General features: G+C 36.0%; 1 long non-coding RNA gene and 1 pseudogene across 1 annotated transcript; both read left to right on the top strand.

The window, feature by feature from the left end:
- The first annotated feature begins 10 nt into the window (after positions 1 to 10).
- LOC107497805 lies at positions 11 to 26,558 on the top strand. The gene is made up of 7 exons (XR_004953704.1): positions 11 to 882; positions 2,081 to 2,209; positions 2,316 to 2,402; positions 4,247 to 4,329; positions 9,693 to 10,948; positions 22,627 to 22,787; positions 24,823 to 26,558. It is a non-coding gene; the product is annotated as an uncharacterized LOC107497805 (long non-coding RNA).
- On the top strand, positions 4,574 to 4,692 carry LOC118610370 (annotated as a pseudogene).

Raw genomic sequence — 26,558 nt, forward strand, 5'->3', positions numbered from 1 at the left:
GCCCCCGCCTCCCTCCTTCGCGGTGCCTCCCCGCCCGTATGGTGGCCAATCGGAGGCGACTAAGCTGCGGTGGTAACCGGCCGGATCCACGGCAGCCGCCCGCCCCTGCCCTGCCTAAGCGCCCCGTTTTTTGCTGCAGCCCACGGGGGGTCGCCGGAGGGAAACCAAGGGTTCGCAGAGCACCGCTCGGGCAGGTGGAGAGGCTGCGGGAAATAAAATAACTTGCGCATAAACTTGATTCGTGGCAGGTTTCTCTTTGGACCATGATGGGGATTCGGAGATTAGGAATCGGGAGGAATTCCACCTTGGTAGCCGAACGCACACTTCTGTGTTTTGTCGTTCTTTCGAGATAGATTATTTTTCTAGGCCAGGGCAGACACAGCAAACTAGCGACGCAGGCAAAGCCTATCCTGGCCATTGTTGTCTGAGGCGCTTGCCTCCAGCCACCTGCGGGCGGACAGGACGGAGGCCGCGGCTCCTCTCCAGTGCTGGTTCCTCTCCCATCTTTGCGGATGTACCGGAACGGCCCAAGTTTGTGTTCTTGTTTTGTTTTCTTTTGTTCCCTTTGGGAGTTTGAGAATGCCTGTTATTTTATTTGAAGTCTCCGTTTTATATTTCTACTCATTAGTGGTACAGTTCACATTTTTTAAAAAACAATTTCAGGGACTTGACCTCCAACCAACACCCCCACTTCCTCCCCCACCCCCCAAAACAGTAACAACAACAGCGAAAAAAGAAAAGAAAAAGCGGGAAGCAACCTAAAAGCCAGAACTGGGCGTGAAGATAGGATTATCTGAAAGATAAAATGACTGATGCAGAGTTCGCACCAAGTAAAGGATTTAATTCCTTCTTTTAAGTCATGAACTTGGAGTGCAACAAAAAGTGAGAGACTTTACAAGTTTTGGTCACAAGCATTTGTGGAATGGAGGGAGGGGTGAGGAGCAATTGATTTTAGCAAGGTAATTTTTTCCAGAACCTTTCTTTTCTCAGGTTTTACAGATAAATAAAAATATCGGTTTTATCTAAGCGTTTCAACACTTTGGAGGTTATCAAACGCCCTTTCGATTAGTGAATATGACCTTTCCACTTTGTGTGACTGAAGTATTAACATTATACGAATCTAAGTTTCAAGATCATTTAAGAACTTGATGAATCTCTAAAAATCAAGCACTAATTTCTTTGACATAAGTGATGCAGCTTTTAATAATGTACTATTTCTAGTTATAGGAACACTTATTCAATTTTAATTAAAACAATATTGTAGGCCATTTCCTAATGAAACTCAAAAATATTTCCTGGCTTTTTTCTCAAAAGAATAAGGAAAGTCATGTTAATTAAATTTAAAGACCAAAAGCGAGGCTTGTCCCTCCCCCCCCCCTTCTCCTCTTCTTTGCTAGATATTAATGTCACACTATTGCTAATCGGCATAAATGTTCTCTTTGCAAAAGAATATTTATAAGTTCCATTTTCTAGAAGTCATGCATAATAGTAAAACATTCAGTAGCAATATGGGGATATAGTTTGTTGTACCCCAAAGTGGGATTTATAGATCTTATCTCCATGCTTAAGAATTAAACTGTGATCCTAGACCTGAGGCCTTACCATTCTCAGCACTCCCAGCATTAGTCATTGATGTTCGTTTCAGTGCCATTGTGATTAAACATTTAAACATTATTCCCCTAATAAATTAAACTCATTATAACTTCAAAATCTGCTTTAGAATGCTTGTTATTCAACTAATTCTCTGATTCCAATAATTTTCTATCATATAGGTAAGCACTTGCTTTGTTCGTTTGTTTGTTTGTTTGTTTGTTTCGTCCAACTTACATGCCTCCCACTCTTCAATGGGTGTAAATTGCTTTGGAATCTTGCCTGGGTTTAACCTAATCACATGGTCAGTCAAATTTTGCTAATCAACCCTTTATCAGAGGAAGGAGTAGCCTAGTCTAAAATCATGCTATTGGAGACTGTGCATTCATTTGATGTTAGCAAAAGTAGATTTAGTGTTGACTTTGGCACCTAACACAACTTTACTTCCATTGCACCATACTTAAGCTAATGCTGCCATTCATTTCTCCAGGCAAAAGGGGAGCAAACTCAGATTTTCAGCCTCTACTCAAAGCTTTGCCAATGTGAAGACTAACTTTCCATCAGCCTGCAGAAGTCCAGGGCTGTTGGGGACTTGGCAGTGACCAAGAGAAACAATAAGGTAGGTGGTAGAGGAAGAGAGGGAAAGACAAGAAAAATAATAGTAACAAAAACTAAGGCTAGGCTCATGTACCTAAAATCAGCCTAATCCCTTATTTCTGACCCAGGGGCTGCTGCTGATTTACTATGTGCACCAAATATTGTGAAAAGACTGAATAAATGATGTCTCCTGCACATATAGCCAGTTTTCATAGGTATGTGACGCTATCATGATTTATTTTCACACATTCATTTCAAAGTAAATCATAATACTTTGTTCTGGTGTGTTTTCTCAACAGGAGGTGCTAAATGTACAACTATATCATCTATATAAAAGGGTCCTCACTTTGGAAACAAATGCCAAATAGTAGTAGTCTATCTGTAGCAGCACTCCTACACACACACACACACACACACACACACACACACACACACGCACGCATGCACGCACATGCACACGTATGTCCCTCCAAAGCAGGAACCACACTTGTCTCTAATTCTGACACCCAGCTAAGAGTTCTTTCCAAGTATTGAATGAAAACCCTCTTCCATATGTCCTCCTTCTTTCCTAACCTCCAAGACAAGCTAGGATTGTCCCTTCTCCCTTAGAAAGTATCCATTTTGTAAGTTTTTCCCCAATCAGCATTAATGCATTAAAGCTGATAGTCCCTGGGTAATACACGTTTTACAGAGTTATGAAATTTTCTAAATGAAACTTAAACACAGTCTATGAGACCGCCCTCATTTTACAGGAACACAGGCTTAACGAGGTGCACAAGGCTATCAGCTTATAAGTAGGGACCCTCGATGGGACACAGGCTCTCTACCTAGACTCTGACCTCATCTCTTTATGTGATTCTAGGAAGTCCATGTTAACTTTAGAAAATTCAACTACAGTTGACAGTTGAACAATACAAGTTTGAACTGTACAAGTCCATTTATACATGGCTTTTTTTCAAAAAATAGTCCTTCGTGTCCAAAGTTTTTATATCTGTGAATTCAACCAAATGCAAATAGGAAATAGTATTTTCATGTTACAAATGGCAATTTCTCAATCATGGATTCCCTACCAGATCAAAAATACTGTATCGGGTCTGTGGTCGATTGAATCTCAGATACAAAAAGACCAACTGTAGAGTCAAGGCCAACTATATATAGAATGAGAGGGTGGTTTAGAAGAAAGAAAAAGAAAAATCAATGACATTGAGGATTTTTCCACCATTTCACGTATTTTGTTCTTCAAAGTACAGTAGTTCTCCCTCCATTATCTGTTGTGGACATGTTCCAAGACCCCCAGTGGGTGCCTGAAATCTCGAACAGTACCGAATCCTATGTATATTATGTTTTTTTTCCTATACATGCATACCTGTGATAAAGTTTAGTTTATAAATTAGGCACAGCAAGAGAGTAACAAGCAATAACTAATTATAAAATAGAATACTTATAACAATATACTGTAATAAAAGTTATGTGAGTGTGGACTTTTTCTCTCCTCTCTCTCTCTCATAACCAGTCTAATAACCCATCTGGCAACTAAGTGACTAATTGGTGGGGAGCCTATACAGCATGGATACACTTGACAAAGAAATGAGTCACATCCCAAGCCGAATAAAGCTGAATGGCTTAAGAGTTCATTGCGCTACTCAGAACAGGTCACAATTTAAAACTTACAAATCGTTAATTTCTGGAATTTCCCACAATATATTTGGACCATGGTTCACCATGAGTAGCTGACACTGCAGAAAGTGAAACCACAGATAAGGGGGAATTTCTAGATGTGTAAGATTGGAGACAAAACTGCTCTTCTTTTCGCTGGTCTCAGTGCTCATGTACCTTTCTCGGTGTGATCATCTCACCATATTTAGTATGATTCCAGCATTTCAAGATCCATATCTTTGGTACAACCTGACTGTAAAGCACAAGCCAGCCATTCATCTAGAACTCAACCAGAGAAGCCATGATTTGTTCCAATACTAAAAGAAAAACCTGGCTTTTATTATTATTTTTTTAATCTATTTTATTTGGAGATATTATTTACCTTTTTTTTTTTCTCTTTTAGTATTTGAAAATCAAACAGTGTTTTCATGGGAAATATAACAAAGTGAGTAACTTGAAGTACATGTGGTCAAGTAAAAATCAAGGGTGAGTTTCTAAATATTTCTAATGCTCTTTTTTTTGTATCTTCAAAATGTGGAAAAAATATACCAGTATTTCTTAAGAAAGCCTGATATAAACACAGTGGAGCATAGTAGAGACTTAGCATTTTATTTATATCTGTATTAAATATCCTTATTTTCATTGAGGATTTGGACCAGTTACCCAAGAATCTTAGTGAATGCTTCTCTCACCTCCTCCAGTTCATCTGCAATTAAAAAAATAAAAAATTGTCTATGGCCATGCCATCCTGAATGTGCCCGATCTCATCTGATCTCAGAAGCTAAGCAGGGTCAGGCCTGGTTAATACTTGGATGGGAGACCACCTAGGACTACTAGGTGCTGTAGGCATTAAAATATTTAATAACAAATAAATAAAATCGAGGCTTTTAATTAGAGTTCTATTTGGGAGGCTCAAATTTTACAGACCAATACAAAATTACTAATGTAAAAATAGCTGAGTAAATAATCGATAGGCTAAAAGGTAATAAAAATTTGGTGGCTATATAAGATGCAAAATAAAAAAAAATCTAAGACTATAAAAATATAGGAAAAATATTGTCAATATTAACATATTGCTTTTTTAAGTCATCTCATAGGTTGATGATAGTAAGACCAGGACTAAGCTCATTTTACTTAGAACCTGTCTCCTGTGAACTTAGCTTTTGTCGTTTCTTGAACCATTTTTTTGCCTGTGTTCCCCGAGTATGATTTTCATAGTTGATTTCATGAGTCTACTCAAAGATCATCTGTATCTGAAAAAATAATATTTTCATGATATTTAAGAAATCTACCTTCTACACCAGAAGCATGGGTATTTATGGGGTAGCAGCAGCACTTTGGATTACTTAAAAGTCAGAAGGCCTATATCTCAAGATAAATGTATCTTCAGGAAATAAATTATACTGAAGAATTTGGTAACATTTAGTTGTGCCAAACTTTTGCCCCCGTGGCCTTTTAAAAGCAAATATGTGCCTTCTGGAAAGTATTGAAATACAGCTGTCAGTGTTTAGAGGATAGTAAAACATATTTAGTATCTGAACTTATACTAGCTGTGCCCTTTTGTCCAGTGAATATTTAGGCAGTTGGTAAAGAATTTCTTAGGCTCAGGAGACCAGCATTCTCTTCCCAGGTCTATGGCTGGCTGAATAATCTTAAATATGCCACTTAATTTTTACATGTTTTCTCATCTGTAGAATAGAAATAATTCCACTTTTCTCACAGAAATACTAAGATGACTAAGAAAAGAATGTTGGTAAAGCCTATTTAGTTCCTTCTAGGGAAATTCTAGATAAATACGTTGAATTCTTTAAGGCTGTCTGGATCAGAAGAGTAATGATTATTTGGTTCCTAAAGTTGAGTCATATTTTAATGATATGGCAAAACCTAAAAGCCACCAAGGCCTTGTTAAATCTTTGTATTTTTTTTTAGTTATCCACAAAATTTGAAAACAACGTATTTATCTTTCCATTACAAAGGCAACACATGTTTATGCATGAATATTTCGTAAAATGTTATTCAGTTAAATAATCACTGTAAGTACTATATAATCATTCATATATGATTCCTTATATTGTAGTACTATCTGGGAAGATACAGTCTGAGTTTTCCTTTTAAACAGTGAATGTAAAAAAATCAACAATAATTCCATTTATTACAAAATTTATAATATATGTCACTGTGATCCATTGTTTACATAGCTCAAAGGAGCTGAGTCATTATCACAAATAAGCATTATCTTTCTAGGGGGTCTATTATTTTGAGTCATCCTTGAGAACGATTTTTTAAAAACGTGTTTGCAGGAGATGGAAATATTCTCACTTCTAAAGTTGTTGTGACAGCCAATAATAAACATGTATTTGCATTCAAAAGCTAATTTACCCAAGCCATATGAAATTTCAAACTCTTTGATGTTCTAGGACATATGATGTCTCCAAGTGAGGTACAAGTACTTTAAAGAGTCTGGTCATCAAGACAGTGAGGGAAAGGACAAGCAGAGGAGGGACAAATGAAAACAACTAGACATCAGAAGGAGGGAAGGACTAAAGCACCTGAGGTTTGTTTTCTCTAATGAGAGAAGGGCTAATGATGTACACAGAATGCAGACTATGACCAAACCTCAAGATAGGGGCAAGGCCATAATCTTAGCAATTGCTCAATAAATACTTGTTCAGTTTTAGGAGTGAGTCGTGCCAGGAATAAAAAAGGGGAACATGGAATTTGGACAAGAGCATAGGTACAGCCTTTCAGCATCCAGAACAGATAGGAAGATCCACACAACAGGGCAACTGATAAGTAAGAGTCAATTGCTCAATAAATACTTGTTCAGTTTTAGGAGTGAGTCGTGCCAGGAGTAAAAAAGGGGAACATGGAATTTGGACAAGAGCATAGGTACAGCCTTTCAGCATCCAGAACAGATAGGAAGATCCACACAACAGGGCAACTGATAAGTAAGAGTCCCTGTAGGGCAGCTCAGTCTGTCCTCTCCCAGATATATGTGCACATCTCTTAAGAAGTGCAAGTCATCTCTGACAGAAAGTTTTACTCTGAGATGCTTGCTCGTGGGGTTGTGTGCTGCCATTCTCAGTTCTCAATTCGTTACCTCAGCAAATATTAAAAACCTATTTATACTTTTAAAATCACCCTCTTATTTTTGTGAAGGTGGAAATAACGTAAAATGACTATTTGTAGTTCATAGCCTCTTTTTTAGTCAAAAACAAGCGCTGGCGATATGTTAATGCGATGTCTAAGCTTTAGCTGAAGAAGATGTATGTTGACATCGTTATTTTATTTTTTCTTATTTTCTAGAACCTAGGATTTTTTGGTGGTATAGAACTTCACAGATTATTAATTTTCTTATCTCTGTCATTTTCCCCTACCATCCCTTCTTTCTTTCTTTCTCTTAAATAAATTTTCTGGGAGATTTCTTTAGCTTTATCTTTCAGCCTTTCTGTTGAAAATTTGGTCATACTTTTAATTTCCAAGAGCTTTTGGTAGTTCTCTGATGGTTTCTTTCATAGAAACATGTTCTTGTTTCATGAATGTGAGAGCTTCTTTTATCTCTTTATATATTGTTTAAAGTTTTCTTCCTCTCCTGACATCATGTTGGTTTCCTCTCTGTTGCTTTTCTTGAAGAGTTATTTAGTATGAACTTTAGAATCTCGCTTAATCCTCCCAGTTTTTAATAAACCATCCTATCCAGCCTCAGCTTTGTTTGGGCCAAGTGAGTTCCGAGCCTGTCGCTAAGACTCTTCTCAAGAACCTTCTTCTCAGAATGCGTTCTAACCCCCTGTCCTCTGACACTCACATGAACCCGGTTGTTACTCCCTGGCTTATACCAGATGCCTCCTGGGACTGGTATCTGCACTGTAGAAGTTTACAAAGAACACCGCACTCTGTGGGTGCCTTAACCAGACATATCTCTATCCGAAAATCGTGACTTTTTCCTTGACAAAGAAAGAGCCCTAGGTGATTTTTTGGAGGCTGGATGACTACTGATAGTTTTTCCCTATCAGAGTGGGTCATCTACCCCTTCCCAAGGGTGAGATGTACATTAGTCTCAACTCAGGCCCATGCCCCTGGGGACAGTTTAGGGTTTCCATTGTAACTCAGCCCTTCCTGAAATTAATGAAAACTCCCTGCCCCCATTCTCCATGTTCTATGAGAAACAGTGTCCCCTCTACAAGTTATCTAGTCCCAAATCATTGTTTTAGCCCCTAGAGTTTTTAGGGTTTTTTTGTTGTTGTTGTTGTAGTTGTTTTTAAAAAGAATCTAAATGCTCTATTCTCAACATAATATAATAATAGTTATAAAAAACCATTTTGAAACAAACCATGGAGTTGTATTTACCCTGTGTTCATTTGCATTCACAATAACTGAAACAATCCAGACTGAAGTACTTATCCATATAATATGGATAGATTCATATTTCCAACAAATAATAATGAAATAAAATTTACAATATTGGTAATCTAAACCTGAAATTTGGAGTAGATGAGATAGAAACACCTCAGTAACAAAGACATTTAGTATAATTATCATCACCATTTTTCTGATGTCGTTGTACTGTTAGTGAGTGCTAAAATGTCTTAGAAAAATACAGCTATCATTGGAGGCAATGTACCTTATTAATGTATGCGAACCAATAGGTGACTTCACTGTTCTTTGCCCCAAATATTGTAACAAGTTCTTGGTGGGAGAGGTCATTAATACCTTACCCACTAACAGTCCTGCTGTTGAAAAATCGCTGATTTAATCTTTAATTACTCTTCATTTTCACTTAGTATGTCTTCTATTATTCATTTGAAGTCTTACGAGGTTGAATTTCATCATCTTATTATTCAACAATGTGTCATCACTTCACCTTATAAGAATTTATAGAGATTTTATACACGTGATGATTTCAAGCTTAGAGTTAAAAAGAGATATTACGATCCATTTAACAGATGCATAGACATCATTCACTCTTTCACCAAAAGAATCAGTTCTAAGAAATGTATCTCTCTGCTTAGGATATCTAGCTTACCTTTCAGTAAAATTGGGTAGGTTACCTCTTGCTTAACAACAAATTTACTAACATGCAGGTGGAAAACAAAACACCTCTTTTTAATTATAAAGGAAATACTCTTAGAAGATGGTGACTCTTTAAAAGATTATGTCCAAATTGGAGACTTATCTGAGAGTGAGAACAAAATACAAGACCAATGCCCCAATTTTTTTCCATTTACCCGTAGCTCTACGGACGACGAGCAGACTTTTAAATCAGCTCTGTACAGACTGTAGAGTTTATGGGAAAAGAAACAATGGGGCAACTGACAGGCTGGTGGAACAGAGAATGATGATGAGCTGGAGCAGGGCCCTTAAAGGATTCAATGAGATTTTTATATTGAATGTGTCTGGCAAAAGCTAGCGATGAATAGATGATGAGCTCATACAGCTCCTGCCTTAAGGAAAGCAGATGCCTTAGATATGAATAAGCAGGAAAGTCTTCAGTTTGGTCAGCAGAGCCTAGAAAGGTTAATCCAAGATCCTGGCTAAAATCTTTAAGATGTTCCCCTGTAGAACATGTTTTTTTTTTTTTTTTCTTTCTTTCTCGATTTTTTTTTTTTGTTTGCTTTTAAGAATCACACAATTAATCCAGTTGCTTGCATGTGGTCACCTTTAAGAAATCCGTTCGCATTCCTCTATCAATTCTTCAGTTCAGGTTCTGGATAGCATCTCCCATAATCAATATAGCGAAATCGGATTATCAAAGTTAAAGTAAAAAATGTATTTTCTATTTTCAGTTTTCCAAAATCGTTTAAAAAAAAAAAAAAAGTTTGCATTTAAAAAATCTTCATTCTCTCTGACAGCGGTCCGCAACCTTTTTGGTCACCATGGACCAGTGCTCCTATGAGATGCCTGATGATCTGAGATAGAGCTGAGGTGGTGATTCCAGCACTGGGGAGCAGCCGCAAATACAGATGAAGCTTCACTTGCTGCCTGCCACTCACCTCCAGCTGTGTGGCCTGGTTCCTAACAGGCTGCTGCCTAGAGGTTGGAGAGCCTAGCTCTAAAAGTAAAAAATAGGTGTGGTCCTCCAAAATGCTACATTTATGTTAAGCAACCAATATCATAATCAATATTTTTTCAGAAGTCAAATTCTTAAATCTTTAGGCAAAATTTTGAACATAAAAACATTTACATTCTTATTTACCATCTTCCCAACTTCTATTTACACTTAAAGATATTTGCTTTTGACCACAGCCTTCTTCACTAAGCATTTCTCCAAAACTCATAGGTGAATAGTTTCTTAGCTCTTTCTGACTGATGCTTTATTTAAAAATCTGTATTTATTCTGAGTCGATTTACAATACCTTAAAAACAAGCAGAAAAAAAAAGAAAGTAGGGAGGGAATAAGTGGAGAGGAAAGAACAAAAAACCACTCAGTTATCCACATACTGAATTTGTCTATGCTTTGTTTAAATGTCTAATCCTAAAAGGGGTATGGGGTGACCTGTTTTTTGAACCAGCCATTAGGAGGTGCTCACAGTTTAGAACAAACCTTTAAAGTTACTTATCATCTAGTTTTTATGTTTTGTAGAACTTATCTTTAATTTTAGAAATTTACTTCGCTGGAACTTAAAACTTGTAAAAATTGTCAAGCTGACAGCTCTAAAAAACTGAAGTCATCCAATTAATCCAAAAACACAAAAGTTTCTGTGGCATCTATCACCATGGAACACCAGTAGGCTCACAGCCAAACACATCTGGTTAAAAGGAAAACATATTGGAGAAAGAACAACTTCTCAGATACTTTGCCTTTATAGAGACATAATTGATGATAATTGGTATAAGGTAGCGGTCTTCAGGAAGTTTTCCCAAGGTTATATCTAATTTTGTAAAATAGAAGGTTGTATTTCTATCTGGAATGTTTCTCCTGGGTAGAGTCTATTTTCGTAAGCTCCTTTCACAGCCGTTTATTATGGACACCATTCAGAATGTTAACTATTCATTCTGTTTCTGCCATTATTGCTTTTTTATTTGCCATAACAGACCCACATGGGCTACTTGACAAGTGTTTGGCACAAATATGAGCATGGATGGAACAAAGAAGACTAAAGGACAAGTAAGGCTACCAGGAATGCTTGTTAGATTTCCATTGTCCCTGGGGCACTGTTTTGAGGAAAGGCTTTTAGTCTAGTTATTTGTAAAAAAGTGTGTGTGTGTATATATATATGTGTATATATATACATATATATATATACATCTAGTACTGGTACAATACCCCCCTTAACTATATAACTATATATATATATAGTTATATATATAGAGAGTTATATATATATATATATATATAGTTATATATATATATAGTTATATAGTTAAGGGGGGTATTGTACCAGTACTAGAATTTTAGAATACTGTGCATAAATTACTTAACTGATTTAACAATGGATTCAATGATCTTGTGTCAATTACCAAGTGTGACAAACACTGAAACCAAATATTTTTTTTTAATTTCCACATTGAAGGAATTCGATGCATAAAATTTAAAAATTGTACAACTGATAAATACAGCTAATTAAAAAATATTGTTACTTGGAGTTGCCTTCTGGCCAATAGTAACATTTATTTTACTTTTTCATATCTTTGGCACCTAACTCAAAATCCCGGTATTTTTAGCCTGCACTGCATTATGTAGATCATGACACCTACTGGCAGCATAGGCTTCTGCACCCTAGTTCTATAAGACACTGAAGCCCCTGGTTCACCCAAGGTAATCTCAAATTTATGCTCATAATATGAGTCGGCATTAAACTTTACTGAAAAAAAATTACATCTTGAAGCATGACTATAAGTTCAGATAAGCTAAATTAAGCTGTGCTAACAGATTCCCTAAATCTCAAGTGGCTCAAATTAACAAAGGTTTAATTCTTGCACGTAGTACATGTCTATTGCAGATTTTTAGTGATGAAAAGTGCAAAGTGAAGATTCAATTTCACATCCAACCCCATCATTAAATCCTAGACTAATGTCCCAAGGATATTCACTAATTGATTTGGAATATATTTTTCTATCCATTGATCAGGGTCTTTCTGCATTTTGCGTCAGCTCCATGCTATTTAAATAGTTACAGCTTTATAATACATTTATTATATCAGAATATTTACCTCTTCTTTTTTTTAAAATCTTATTATTCTCACCTGATATTTCTTCCAGAAAAATTTAGTATTTTTTTGTTAAATTATTCCAAATCACATTTAATTTTTATTGAGTAGCACTAACTAGCAATTAATTTGATAATAAATAATATCTGTAAAATATTGTTTTCTCTTGAAAGTCCATTATATCTATTGAAAATATATATAATGTTCTTCATATGTTAAATGGTGTTTATTATAATAAATATTTGACATTTTATATTTCTGTTGCAACAATGAGATTATTTATATAATTTTATTTCCACATTTCTCTTGTAATAAATAAAAAATAATAATTGTATACTTTTCCCATGAGTTGTCATTTTGGATTTTGTTTAGATGAATCACTGTTCTTTGTGTTTTGTATTTAAATCTCTTAGTTCTGCGTCATGTCTTTTAGCATTGACTAAAGCCTTCTAATAAGAATGTTAGATATCATTTTTCCCCTACATTTAATTCCAGTCTCCTTTGGCCTTAAACATTAGAAAGGTACGATAATGACTATTTTTAAGTCATGTTTATGGTTTATTATTTGCTAATGGAGTTTTCAATAATTATTACTGTTGAATTATTTCAGTGCCTTATTCAAAATTATAATTATTATTTTTTTAATTGAACTAATAATTGGATATTATAGTAAATTACATAATATTGATTCTTTTTGCATTTCGGAAATAAATCCTACTTGATGACTTTTTAGGTAGTGTCAAGTTCTAGTTCTAAGATTTATTTATGACTTTAAAATTTTATATTCACTTGGAGACATGTTGACTTTTTTCTTCAATTGATATTCTCATCAGAATTTGATATTTTATTTCTAAAAGTACTATTATATTGTATTTATCACATAATTTTATTTGATATTAGCTAATAATGTTGTTAGACATTTGCTTTTATTCTAGTTGTTAAATATTTGGAAATATTTTTTAATTTTTTTAAATTTTCTATTAATTTTGTTACCTAATTCCTTCTTTATATTGAGTTTATTTTTTATTTTAAATTTTTAAAATAATTTTTTATTTCCAATTACAGTTAGCATACAATGTTATATTAGTTTCAGGTGTAGAACACGGTGATTAGACATTTATATATCTTATGAAGTGATCTCCCCAATTAACCTAGTACCCATTTGACACCACACAGTTATTAAAATATTATTGACTATATTCTGTTTGCTAAACTTTACGTCCCCATAACTATTTTGTAAATACTAATTTGCACTCCTTATTCCCTTCCCCTTTTTCCACCCTCCTCCCATCATCCTCCCATCTGGCAACCATCAAAATGTTCTCTGTATCTATAAGGTTGTTTCTGTTTTGTTTGTTTATTATGTTCTTTAGATTCCACAGGTAAGTGAAATCATATGACATTTGTCTTTTTTTGTCTGATTTATTCTTCTCAGCATAATATCATCTAGGTCCATTCTTGTTATTGCAAATTGCAAGATTTCATTCTTTTTAATGGTTAAGTAATAGTTTATTGTATATATGTACCACCTCTTCTTTATCCATTCATCTATTGATGGATACCCAGGTTGCCGCCATATCTTAGCCATTGTAAATAATGCTGCAATGAACATATGGATTCACATATCCCTTCAAAGTAGTTTTTTGGATTTCATCAAATAAATACCTAGAAGTGTCTCTTGTTATTGCCATTGTTTTAAAGTCTATTTTGTCTGATATAAGTATTACTATCCTGGCTTTTGGTTTGTTTGTTTCCATTGTCATGAAATATCTTTTCTGCCTTTTACTTTCAGGATTTGTGTGTGTCTTTTGATCTCAAGTGACTCTCTTGAAGGCAGCATGTGTAAGAATTTTTTTCTATCATGCTTCAGCCGCCTTATGTTTTGATTGGAGCATTTAATCCATTTACATTTAAAGTAATTGTTCATAAATAGTAGCTATTGCCATTTTGTTATTCATGTATTTTATCTTTTTTTTTTCTTCTTAAAGACATTTCTCCAACATTTCCTGTAATACTGGCTTGATGGTGATGAACTCCTTTAGCTTTTTCTTGTCTTGGAAGCTCTTTATCTGTCCTTCAATTCTAAATGATAGCTTTTCTGAGTAGAGTCATCTTGGTTGTAGGTCCTTGCTTTTCATCATTTTGAATATTTCACGCTAGTGTCTCTGGCCTGCAACGTTTCTTTTATCTGGCAGTCTTATGGGAGCACCCTTGTAGGTAACTAGTTGCTTTTCTATTGCTGCTTTTAAGAATTTCTCTTTGTCTTTTATGATGTGTCTTGGTGTGAGCCTCTTTTGGTTCATCTTCTTTGGGACTCTGCACTTCCTGAGCTTGTATGTCTATTTCCTTCACCAGGGTAGGGAAGTTACCCATCATTACATCTTCAGATAGGTTTTCTATTCCTTGTTATATTTCTTCTCCTTCTTGGATCCCTATGATATGAATATTGGTATGCTAGATGTTGTCTTATAGCTCGTTTAAACTGTTGTCATTATTTTGGATTCTTTTTTCTTGTTGCTGTTCTGATTGGGTGTTTTATGTTGCTGTATCTTCTAAATCATTGATTCGATCCTCTGCTTCACAAAATCTACATAATACATTCCCTACAATGTATTCTTCACTTCAGTCATTATATTCTTCATTTCTGACTGATTCTTTTTATGTTTTCTATCTCTTTGTTAAAGTTCTCGTTGAGATCATCTACTCTTTTCCCAAGTTCATTGAACATCCTTATCACCAGTGTTTCAAACTCTTCATCTGGCAGATTACTCGTCTCGATTTCTTTTAGTTCTTTTTCTGGAGCTTTGTTCTTTTCTTTCATTTGGGACATTTTTGTTTGTCTCCCCATTTTGGCTGCTTCCCTGTGTTTATTTCTATGTATTAGGTAGGGCTGTTGTGTGAGCTTCAGGCTGATTGGTTGTGAAAACTGGCCAGTGAGGGGCTGGTCTTATGGAGCAGGATTGGCTTTAGCAGGGCTCTAGTGCCTGCACAATCTTCCCTTTGAGTGTGTTGTTGTCTGCAAGCCCAGTATGAAGCTGGCCACCAGGAGTGCCTGGTGGGAGGGGGCCTCCTGGGAGGGGCCCTGTCACAGGCCAAGTTCAGACACAGCCTGTACCCTGCTCAAGGCCACCTGGCAAGAGTTACCAAGCAATCCACATGTGGCCACCACCCACTCTGGTCTTGGAGGTGCCTCAAGAAGCCAAACCATGAACTGGGGCTAACTGCCACCAGTGCTTGGCTTGAAGCTGTTCACAAGAGGTGCAGATGTTTTTTGTTTGAGTTTTGCAAACCTGAGAGATGTTAGGAAAGTCTGCAGCATAAGCCAAGATGGGCCATTTACATTGAAAAGCCACTGGAAGCCACTTGGGTGGGCCTGCAAGTTGTGTGGGAAAGGGTCTCACAGAATCACCAGGTCAGGGCAACCAATGTTTACTAGGTTGATGGTAGCTGCCTGCATCTGCACCCCAGGAGAGGGGAGGTCTCAACAAAAAAAAGCAAGGGATTCTACCAGCACTTCTGTCTGGGAGATAGCTGCCTCTCTAGCCCATGCCCTGAAACCAGACAAATTATTTGCATGTCCCTGGCACCTTTTAAAACTGCTGTCCCAGCACAGGTCTCAGAGCATGTGAGTTAGTTGCCAAGGGGGTCCCCTTAAGAGGAATATCTGAGACCTAGCTACCCTCCATCTCACTCTGCCACAATCTGTGCTGATTTTCACAGCCAGAAGTTGTGGGGATTTCCCTTTCTGACACTGGAATCCTGGGCTGGGGACCCACATGTGGGGCTGGGACCCCATGCTACTCTGAGGGTACTTCTACATTTAAAACATCCCTCCTGATTCTCAGTTGCCACACGCAGGTATGGGACCAACTGGTTCTGTGCCTCCACCCTTCCTACTAGTCTCTAGGTGACCTCTTCTGTTTACCCCAGTTGTAGGACTTCTTTTCAGCTAGTCTTCAGAGGATTCCCAGTGATAACTGTTTGTAGTTTAGTTGCAATTTTGATGTGGTTGTGAGAAAAAGCAAGCACAGCATTTACCTCCTTCACCATCTTGACAAACTTTATTTTAAATCGATCTTATTTTATTTTTCTAAAATTTAGTTTGTTTGTATTCTTCACAATATATAGGAAATTATACTTATGAATTCATTTTTGTTTATAACTTTTGTGTTAACATTTTCATATACTACTTCTTAATCTCTTCTTTGGCTCAGCAGTTATTTTGAAAGGTGTGTTTCTATATCTAAGTGGATAAATATTATTTTCAGTAAAAGAAATATTTATATTTTCATTCCATTTTTCTTAGTTAATATAGTGCATAGTTTTTGTTTGTTCGTTTGTTTGTTGTGTGTGTGTGTGTGTGTGTGTGTGTGTTTAGATTACTGACTTTGCTTTTGATCTGATATCAATTTTCTCCTATGCTTCTTACATTTTTTACATGAAGAAAGTTACTGATAATCTCAAGAACTATGAAAGGTTGAGATTTTACCCTATTTGATAGCTAACAAGTTAGCTTCCATTGTATGAATATTGGGAGAAGACAGGCAATTCCTGAGTTGGAGAGAAAGGGTTTTATTACTCATAGCAATAGCGATAGCTATCATCATTTTTGTGTCAGTTCTTCTGGCTACAATTTCTATAAGATGAGGTAAAGAGAACCAGGTGATATCTACAGTCACAGTGCATACATACAGAAGAAGAACCCTGAGCTTAGGGAACTTGATTCTTTCATAAAAGGCAAAAAAGCTTACTTATTCTTTGTTCCAGAGGGAGACTGTATCTTCCTAGACTCTAAGTAAGCCATTTCTTGGCTTCAAGCAGAGAAACTCTGCTACCAAGGTGGTTTTCTATAATAACATCCTTGGAAAGATGGTCTGGAACAAAGAAATCTAGTGCATCTGCCCATATGTGTAGAAATACATGACACCCATGGAGAGTGATCTACCATCAAGGGAGTAAAGGATATCAGTTCTACCTTGTCCAAATTCCTTATAATTGTTTTTGTCAGCTCAATATAGATATTGATGTAAAAATAGATATTTTTTATATCTATTATCTATCAATATATCTTAGTGTTTTGATGTTTAACAGAATAGATGATTAGATAGATAGATAGATAGATAGATAGATAGATAGATAGATAGATAGATAGATAGATAGATAGACAGACATGGTTATGTGTTTAAAATGTAGTTTCCTATGTTTTTAATAATTTTTTATGTGTTTTTAGCTATTTAGCCAGGTACCCAGCATTATTTCTCTTACCATTTGTGATTTTTTAAAATATATAATAGCCCTTCTGAGTTCCATTTGTGTGAGTTACACCCTCCGCTGTAATTATTTGTACTATTATTTAGATCACTCTCTTAAAAATAATAAATTACAGGAATATTTTTTCAATTTGATACATTTTGCCTTTTAAATAGGGGAATTTAAACTACATTCATTAATTTTGTTGGTCTGACAGATAATTTTGTTGTCTGTCTTTTGTTTGCTTGTCATTTGGCTTCTGTTCTACAGGCTGTTTTGTTTACTTCTTCTCAATGGTTTTAGAAAGCATTTCCTGTATTTAATTCTGTTAGTGGTTATCTTATCATTACTAAGATATTTTCCTAACTATTTGTTTATTAATCAAAATAGCAACAAAGAGGCTCTTGTTTATTAATTGTGCTTCCTTTATCAATTTCTTTCCCCTTCCCAGTCTTTAATAATAATTTATCCGGCTGTGTAAACTTTGTCATCAGCACACCTACACATTCCTTTTTTCAATAATTGATTTTTTAAATTGATTTTTTAAAGCTGTTGCATTCTTATTACCCTGTAATAAAGACTTTTTTGTTGTTGTTTTCAGCATTATCTTTATTCTTTATAGTCATAGTTCGCAACAGCTGTTGGAACACTATAATACCAGTCAAAGGCCAAGAGAGATATTCCTAAATTCTCCAGTGAATCGGAATTCCAGTGGGTCTGGGCCATGAGCTCAAGGGAATGAAGTTTATATCTCTGCCAGCAGTAGGCAAAATGATGAAGAAGGGGGGACTAAGGGTTCTCCTCTGCAGATGCCAAAATTCAGGGTAGGCCTCCTAGAGCCTTAACAATGATCTTTTCCTTTTATTTAAAGCTTCTTTTGGAAGTAGTATCTGTTTCTATTCCCTCCTTGTTCCTTCCTTTCCCCTCTCTCATACTGTCTTACATCTTCCACACTACAAGCCTCAAACTTCGTAGTTTAATAAGCATACTTTTAAAAGTAAGCCAAGTGCATGAGAATACTTGTCTTGGTCTACTGTTGCTGCCATAACAAAATCCCATAGACTGGGTGGTAATTTTCTCACAGTCCTAGAGGCTGAAAGAGATCAGTGTTCCAGTATGGTTGGGTTCTGGTGAAAGCTCTCTTTCTGGCTTGCTGATGGTTACTTGCTATGTGCTGAACTTAAACTACAAAGACTAGACTATCCCTGTCAAATTAGGCACCTGGAAATCTTAGGAAAGACAGGAGGAGAAATGGCTGACATAGAGGGTGGGAGTAGTAGGTACCCCACAAGAGCAGGGCATGAGCCCTGGGTGACTGAGCTCTGGATCCAGTGCTCAACCACCAGGACTTCTCAGGCTGCTGGCAGAGAAGACACGAATTTTACTAGATTATGACAGTCCAAGCCCCTTTCAGAAATAAGCATTTTGTAAATCAGTGAAAATTTGCCACAAAGGATGCTAGTCTGCAATCTAGCATCTAGGAAATTCTGCTGCATAACTAAGTTGCCCGGAGGACATACGCTTCATAAAGTGGTAGAAATCAGTATAACAAAACTGTCAGGGGTCTTTAGGGAATAATATTAATCTCTCCATGCGGTGTTTTTTCATGAAAATCTCTTTGCAGTAATGAAGGCCTCATGCAGATAAGCGTGTCCTTTATAGATTAAATGGGGATCGGTGACCCTTAAATTTAGCTAGAAAATAATGTAATAAATTTTTAATTCTAGTATGATCAAAAAGATTTCATGTGCCTTTTAAGAATATAAAGATGGAAGAATTATCACCAGCCTAATTACTTCCACCATCACTTTGCATGATACACACACACACACACACACACACACACAAGTTTGGGGGTCAAATCTTTTAGCTAGATTCTTTTCTCTCTTTCTGGAACATACTACACACAAACTACATTTTTTTTCTGATTTAAAAATAATGCTAGACCTTTGATCAACAGATTTTTCACAAGATGTTAAACATTTGGGGTGAAAGGAAATGTTCTTACATTCACTTAACAGAACTGTTCTTTTAGTTGGTTTTGCATAGATTTATTTTTGAAGCCTGAACTGCTTGCTAATTTCCCAAATCGACGCTCATGTTATTGCCACATTAGCACCATCTTCTCTTCCTTCTCCATAATGCTCTCCTACAACCTGGCTTCTGCGACAACCTCCCTAAACATTGCTCCACACATCTGGAGTTGTGACATAGGCCACCTTTACCAGGTTTCCACACCATTGCCAGGATGGCAGTGGGGTTGTTGGTGTGTCAGTAAGCTCAGGCACTAGCAACACGAACCCTTGCAATCCTGGCTGCACACTCTGCTTCCTTCAACTCCCTTTCCTTTCCTGAGCATAATGGACTAAAAACACTGGAGCTCTTTCTCATCAGCCAAATAGAGAAGGCTTTACCTTGGCAAGGCCCAGTGTCTTTTTTATTTCATTGATGACTTGAAGACTTAAATAATTTTAATATGAAGTACCATTACCTCTTAAAAGTATACTCTAGTACTATAGATTTCAGTTTAATGCCACGAATGTCTCATCTTGTTTTATTTTTTAAAGTTGATTACCTAAAGAAAATAACTCTAAGAAAGGGGGAAGATATATTTGTCTACACTATAGAGAAAATTTTGAAAAGCTTATTAGTCTATGGTTTGACAAGTAAACTTGTATTTAAAATATAATTTATAATTAACATTATTTAAAAAGTTTTTCTAGAGCTGGTGAATCTACTGAATGTGTTGATTGCCACTTTTAAATTTACATAACTTCTTTTACTTTAGTACTTTTTACACAGAGCTGATAAGACTAAATCAGTGTGAAGGCCTTTGGGTCAGAAGGCTGCTCTCAGTTTGGCCAGCAGTTTAAGCCAGACAATAAATTGGGTTTCGTTGACATAAAAAGACCTGTAACTATGGTTTAGATTTTGCAAATAAAAAGTACCAATTTCTCCAAAAGTTCTTATCACAATATTATCACAATATTATATGATACTATTTTCTTATAACACATCTGAGAAATGATTTTGATATTTTTCTAAACAGAGGATTAGAAAAAGATTCAGGTGCAATAGGTATTCTTTTCTAAAGTGCTATAGTAATGACAAAAGTCGAGAGTATTTAGAAATGTTTTAAACTATAAATGGATGTCCTGGAAAAATTGCCTTTATTGACAATTGACTTAGTTACAGTGGTTCTAATATTCAAAGCCCTATTATTTGTCTGTAAAAACCATTGTAGGTTAAAAATGGACTAACATTAACTTCTCTATAGGTATAGTATTTTACGTACTGTAAAAAAAAGGCTTGATTCTTTTCAAAATCTACTGACTACAAATACTCTAAAAAATGTATACTCAAAATGGTTATTTTGTGACATGAAATCTGACTTGTTTATAATTATTTTAGATACCCTAATATTTTTATATCAGATTTTTAAAGCAACTTTGTAAGAATTAGCATGATCATAATAGAAATACATTAGCTACATGCATTTGAATGTGTGTTTCATAGATTATATTTATAAAAGAATGTTAGCAAATCTATGTCTTTAGTTTTTCAGCAGCTCTTGGAGAGATCAGAAAGTGGCTATCATGGAGTCATTCGATTTTAACAGAGATCCTTTCTCTATAACTAATTCAACGCATGGCTATATGGGTAATTTTGAACAAGTGGATCTTTCTCCAACCTGAAAGGCTGCCAGGAGGGAGACTGAGTGAGAAAAAGAGGGTTTCAAAGGAGTCACAGAGAACCACAAAGTAATCACGAAGCATCACTGTATTGCCACAATCCCCTTACAGAAGTGCATTGAGAGGTGGAGATATAGAACAGAGATGACACATCATTACAATAAAATACTCTATAATACCTGGGACAAAGGTTGGAAATGATTTTGTCATCAAACAGAGCACCTGAAATTGTAGAAAGTTTGACTATGTCTGCTGAAAGGAATTTTTAAAGGGCTATTATAGCTCTCCCATTATTTCACAAAATTTCACATAGCAGTGAAATAGGAAATAAAGAAGACTAGAAATGTAAAATAGGATCTGCCAGTGTAACCTTATGTATCACATTTAATAATGAAAAAAAACTTTTAGCTAAAATTCACATTATACAAGTGTATAAATAATGATTAGTTACTTTGAATTTAGATATAACTTATTGAATCCTGAGTGTTGGGACAAATTATTAATGAGGACTCAGTCTTCCAGCCCTGTGAAACCCTGACAAATGGTATATTTTGGGTCATATCACAGTACCAGAACTAAAGTAAATGGAGAAAAACTTCATTTTGCAAATGTCAATGGAAATACTTTACTAGTACCAATAAATGAAAAATCCCAATGAATTAAAATAACATAATCAAATACCTAACATTGCTGTTCTTGAATTTCAGTAAAAAGAAAGCAAACGAGATGACTAGGATTATGGCATGGACTGATTCTTAAGAATATAAAGCAGAAACGCTATTAAAATAGAGCCTGATATGTCACATGAGTGACTTGCTTTTGAGTCTAGAGTTTTGGTCTGATGTTGTCTAAATATTCCTTGAGGAAGATAAGAATTGATGCTAGATCCTGGGGTTCAGGCTAAGACCACAAATAGGGATTACATTTTTAATATGAATCTCTTTTTGGTATAAATCAGGCTGAGTATAATGGGAGTAAGGTGGTATGTTAGAAATAATTTTTAATACAAGAATCAAGACCAGGTCAGGGATGGTTTGGAATTCATTTATTCATTTTCAAGCATTGTATGATTGTGCATGGAAATATGAATATTAGAGTAAAGACTTGTATGTAAATTATGTTAAAAAGACATATCTAAATTATGTATGTAAATTATTGAAGGAACCCAAAGAGGAAAATTCTATAGAGTATTTTATGAGAATTAGTTTAGTAGCAAAATAATTTCATATGAAGTGATTAGAATCAGATAGTACACTTAAGAAACTATTATAATTCAGGTTACCGGTGTGCTATGATAATATCTTAAATTTTTAATTAATGTATTTGTTTTTCCACACGGCCTTTTTAAAAAATCATTCATGACTTTTTAAGTCATTTCTCCCACAACCTCATCTAATCCATTTCCACACATACTTCATCTTCCTCTATTCAGTAAGAGGCATCATTAATTGTCTTAAGGAAAATTAAGATTTTAAGGGAAGGATGCAGAGAGCCAGTCAATGCAAAGATTTTGTGATACGAAACAGATTTTGAGAATTTTTATGGGCCTACAGAATTCTAAGTTAAGATTTTTAGGGACAAGAGTGGACATTACTAGAGGAAAAAAACGACTTGTGTAAAGAACAGGGGTTCTTTCGAAAATGGTAAGTTTAGAAGTCTATGTGCATAACCTGATTTTTTTTTTCTTTTACTAGAAGCACAGACAACAAAACAAGACAAAACAACTTCCTGACCGTAGAGGAGAAGAAGTGAGATTTTAAAAATGAGAGAACAGCAGAATAAGTTATGGCTCAACGGCCTGAGAATTGGATCTTCCACACTGCCCTCTCCTAAGATCAATCCCTGATGAGTAAGGGTGAGTGAAACTCCAGGGATGTTTAGGGGAATCCAAGGAAGAGATGCATTGCCCAGGTTCCAGATATTGTAGGGAGACCTCAATTCTTTAGAGAAGCTCTGCATTGAGCATGAAAATAAGCTGTAAAGAAGAAATGGCTAGAGAAAATCAAGCAAGAGGAGCACACCAAGAACTCTGATCAGACCAAGCAGGAAGCAGAATGACTACAGAGGTAGTCAGTGAGCCAGGAGGGCATTGCAGTTATGTGTGAAGTGAGATGGGTACCACAAGACCAGACATCAGCAAGGATCATGCATCTCACCAGAAACCAAACCAAAGATGATATCTACACCCTCCCCTCCCCCCTCCACACACTCAGGATTTAGATAGCTAATGGAGAGAATGACAGAAGGGGACAAATTCTGATAGCTTAAGAAATAACCCAAAGAGAATGATTTTATATCCAAAAGTACTAAGTAACCATTAACTTGAGAGAGTGGGCCTTGATTTACACATTAAATTCTCCACCATCTGCAGAAATTGAGGCTTGAAGGCTAAATTCAGGTCAGTTGTAGAGAAATAAATTTACCATTTACACACCTTTGTTACTATGAAAATTGTACCCAGTCTGCCAGCATTTACTAAAAACTGTATCGAGATTTAAAAACATTCAGAAAGGCTGTTCTGTTTGTTTGTTTTTGGTTACATTTAAGCTTTGTTATGCAATATTTTGCTTTTTAACCTACCTAGAAGTAAGATGTTTCTGTTGTCTATTCCACAACTCATCTCCTGGGCCTCCTCAGGGAACAGAGAAAATAGGAGCTATGTCTGAGTGGACAGCCTTTCTGAATGCTATGAGATGGCAGAACATCTGTGTGCTTGGGAACACTGTTCCTATAGTCACAGTTCTCCATCTGGGTCCCTGCATGAACAGACTTAGTACCCCATTCACGACTTCGACTTGCATGGGGTTCTCATGCACCCACGGCAAATAACAACGTTCATTCTCCAGTGGAGTGGGATCCTCTTCTTTCAAGGGTCCACATAAAATGTAAAAGCCCATCAGATGGTTTTTATACGTAGGCAGCTGGTAGGGTTTGTCCCTTCAATTGCACCCTGCTTTAACCTCAAATAGGACTGCATATGCACCTTTGTTGTTTGCATTTTTTTTTTTTGCAGACAAGAGCTAGGTCAGTAATTTATAACTCACACTAAGTTCAGTGCACATTTATGAGACTTAGCTGAACGAATATATTATATGTTACCTAAATCCCCAAGTCCTTCAGCTTCTCGAAGTCAATTTTTCCTTTGATACTCACATACAATAACATGAGCCTTCATCCCAAGTAATTGGTGAAAAAGCCATGCCTTCCCACTATTTCTAAGGACTCTTCAGTGGTTAAAGGATACATGTGCCTAAATATGTGTTTTCTACCTCTCTTATTCTGAACTCGAATGACTGTTTTTCATTTTTTTTTTTTAAAGTCTATACAGAGTTGTTTTATCTGTATACTTAGCAGTCTTCATTCCTCATACCTTCATTCCTCATACTTTACTCGAGGCACAAACAAAACATCACATAGACATTTTTAAAAGCACTGTTAATCCAGTTAGTTGTCTTTTTTTTTTTTTTAATGAGCACTTACTATGTGCCAGGTGATTTTCTAGTCTTTGGATTCAGCACTAAAAACAAATAAAGAAACAAACAAATAGAAACAAATAAGTACACTATTGTGATTTCTATAATTTATGGAGATTGTTAAGGGGATGATGGTTGCAGTAGGGAACAATAACAAGTTCCTTCTGCATGTCAATATCAGATAGCATGATTTCTAAAGGGATTTCCTTCATGGGCGCTTTCTTCTGAGGATCCAGCCTCATACCTTGTGGAAAACTGCTACCCTCATTCTCTATAGCAGTCTTTCTCTATCATTTCTTTCCTGCAAGTCAAAAGGTTTTCTTTCCTAAATTCACAAAAAAATAAAAAAGGAGAAAAAAAAAGAATGGTTTAAAAAAGATAGGACAGAGTCATTTAATTTTCTTTGTCTCATTTTAGTGCCCTGGACTTTTAACTTTGATAACCAAAAGTCCCAAGACAATGTTGCTCAAAGAAAAGGACCATGTGTCTTGGACGGAATTCATCAGAGGTTAAGAGAAGCCTACGTAGACCACCTTTTCATCTTGGAAAATGTAATCTGCCACAGTGAATGTCCTATTTAATGGCTGAGTGATCAAGCTCTGTGGATTAGATTATGACAAACTGGCAGAGAGTGGGCCTAGCCCTGAGGTGAAGTGAAATGAAGATATACTGCTGTCCTACTAGGGGAAATTAGATCTTCACTGTATTTTTTTTTTTCCTAATAACACATGGAAAAAGTATTTGCCTGATCAATAGTTGCATATCAGATCTCAACGATGTGTTGATTTACTCCGAAAAGGAAACTACATATGGAAAAGCAGGTACAATAAGAGTTACTTCCTGATTATGTTTACAGTGATCCACTTTTTTTCTCTAAGGTCATCTATTTTCAGCCTTGGTGAAATATATCAGTTAAAGGTGATTACAATAGGAATCCTATATCTGAATACTTCTAGTCTTCTTTGGTGGTATTAATCTGTGCCAACTTTTAATTTATTTTATAATTTGGAAACGAGGAGGCAGTTCCAGGGGCTAATAATCATTCTTTCTTAATATCCCATGAGTCAAAGAACCAATGTGGGTATTCTGGCATTGGCATAGTGTTATATCTGCCCACTATGCATTAGAAAAGTATGGAGATCACCTCATTTTACATAATGCACAATCTCTCTGGTTGATGACTATAGGTCCCTTTGAGGAATCTCTAAGGAGATTCAGTTTTTATTTTGTCAAAGACACAGAGTACTTCTTCAATAGAACCTGGTCATATCCTTCATTCCAGGGGCTCCAAGCCTAGAAATTAGGTGAGAGGCCATGACTCTCAATTGTGCCAACAATCTGAAAACAAGACCTAGAATGTTTTACATTATGAAAACCAAGTAGCTAGTAGGCAGATGCTCTACATCAGTCCAGTGGACACTATGATCTATTTGTCTCCACCAATGATTTTTGTGGCTTAAGTCATTTTGATCACTGCTTTAGCCTGCTGTCTTCCTTTGGGAATCATGTCCACTAGTCTCCGGCCTGCAAGCTTAAGTACAGTCACTTGGCTGCTGACACTCTCCAGGATTCTGCTATCCCCATTGACCTTAAGAAGCCCATTTAATGGGATTACTTCCTATAATCATCCTTGGCTTTACCAGGTGTTTCTTAGTGCTTTGTTGGTGAAGGAATATCCTCAGAGCCCATCCAAGTAACATAGTGAGGGAATGAGTAGCAAATCATACTTGATAAATCTGCACTAGTGTTTCTACCTTTCTTCATATACCTTCATCTATATCATACCCTGGAAATCCTCACACTCTTTTTAGCCTTGGCACCATGGAGCCCAGGCTTCAACCTACTGTCTGTGTAATCTGGTGAGCCACAATTATGTACTCAGACATCAAACATCTTGAATTTGCTATATCTGGAAGGTGCAATTATGTTAATAAATGTGGTTTAACCCAATCTTTTGTTTCTGTCTCTCTGTACTCAGACCCTCAGAATTTATTCATAGCATTCCTCCCTAGGTCTCCACCAGTACAAATTAGCAAAACCTAATTCTTTTGATGGACAAACTATTTTTTCCCAAGTTAAGCTTTGTATCCATTTTATTATAATCTGAGTGTAGTTATGGGTCTGGAAGCAATGCAAGATGATGGGACATATCG

Source organism: Rousettus aegyptiacus, unplaced genomic scaffold, assembly GCF_014176215.1.
Source record: "Rousettus aegyptiacus isolate mRouAeg1 unplaced genomic scaffold, mRouAeg1.p scaffold_m13_p_12, whole genome shotgun sequence".
Lineage (NCBI taxonomy): Eukaryota > Metazoa > Chordata > Mammalia > Chiroptera > Pteropodidae > Rousettus > Rousettus aegyptiacus.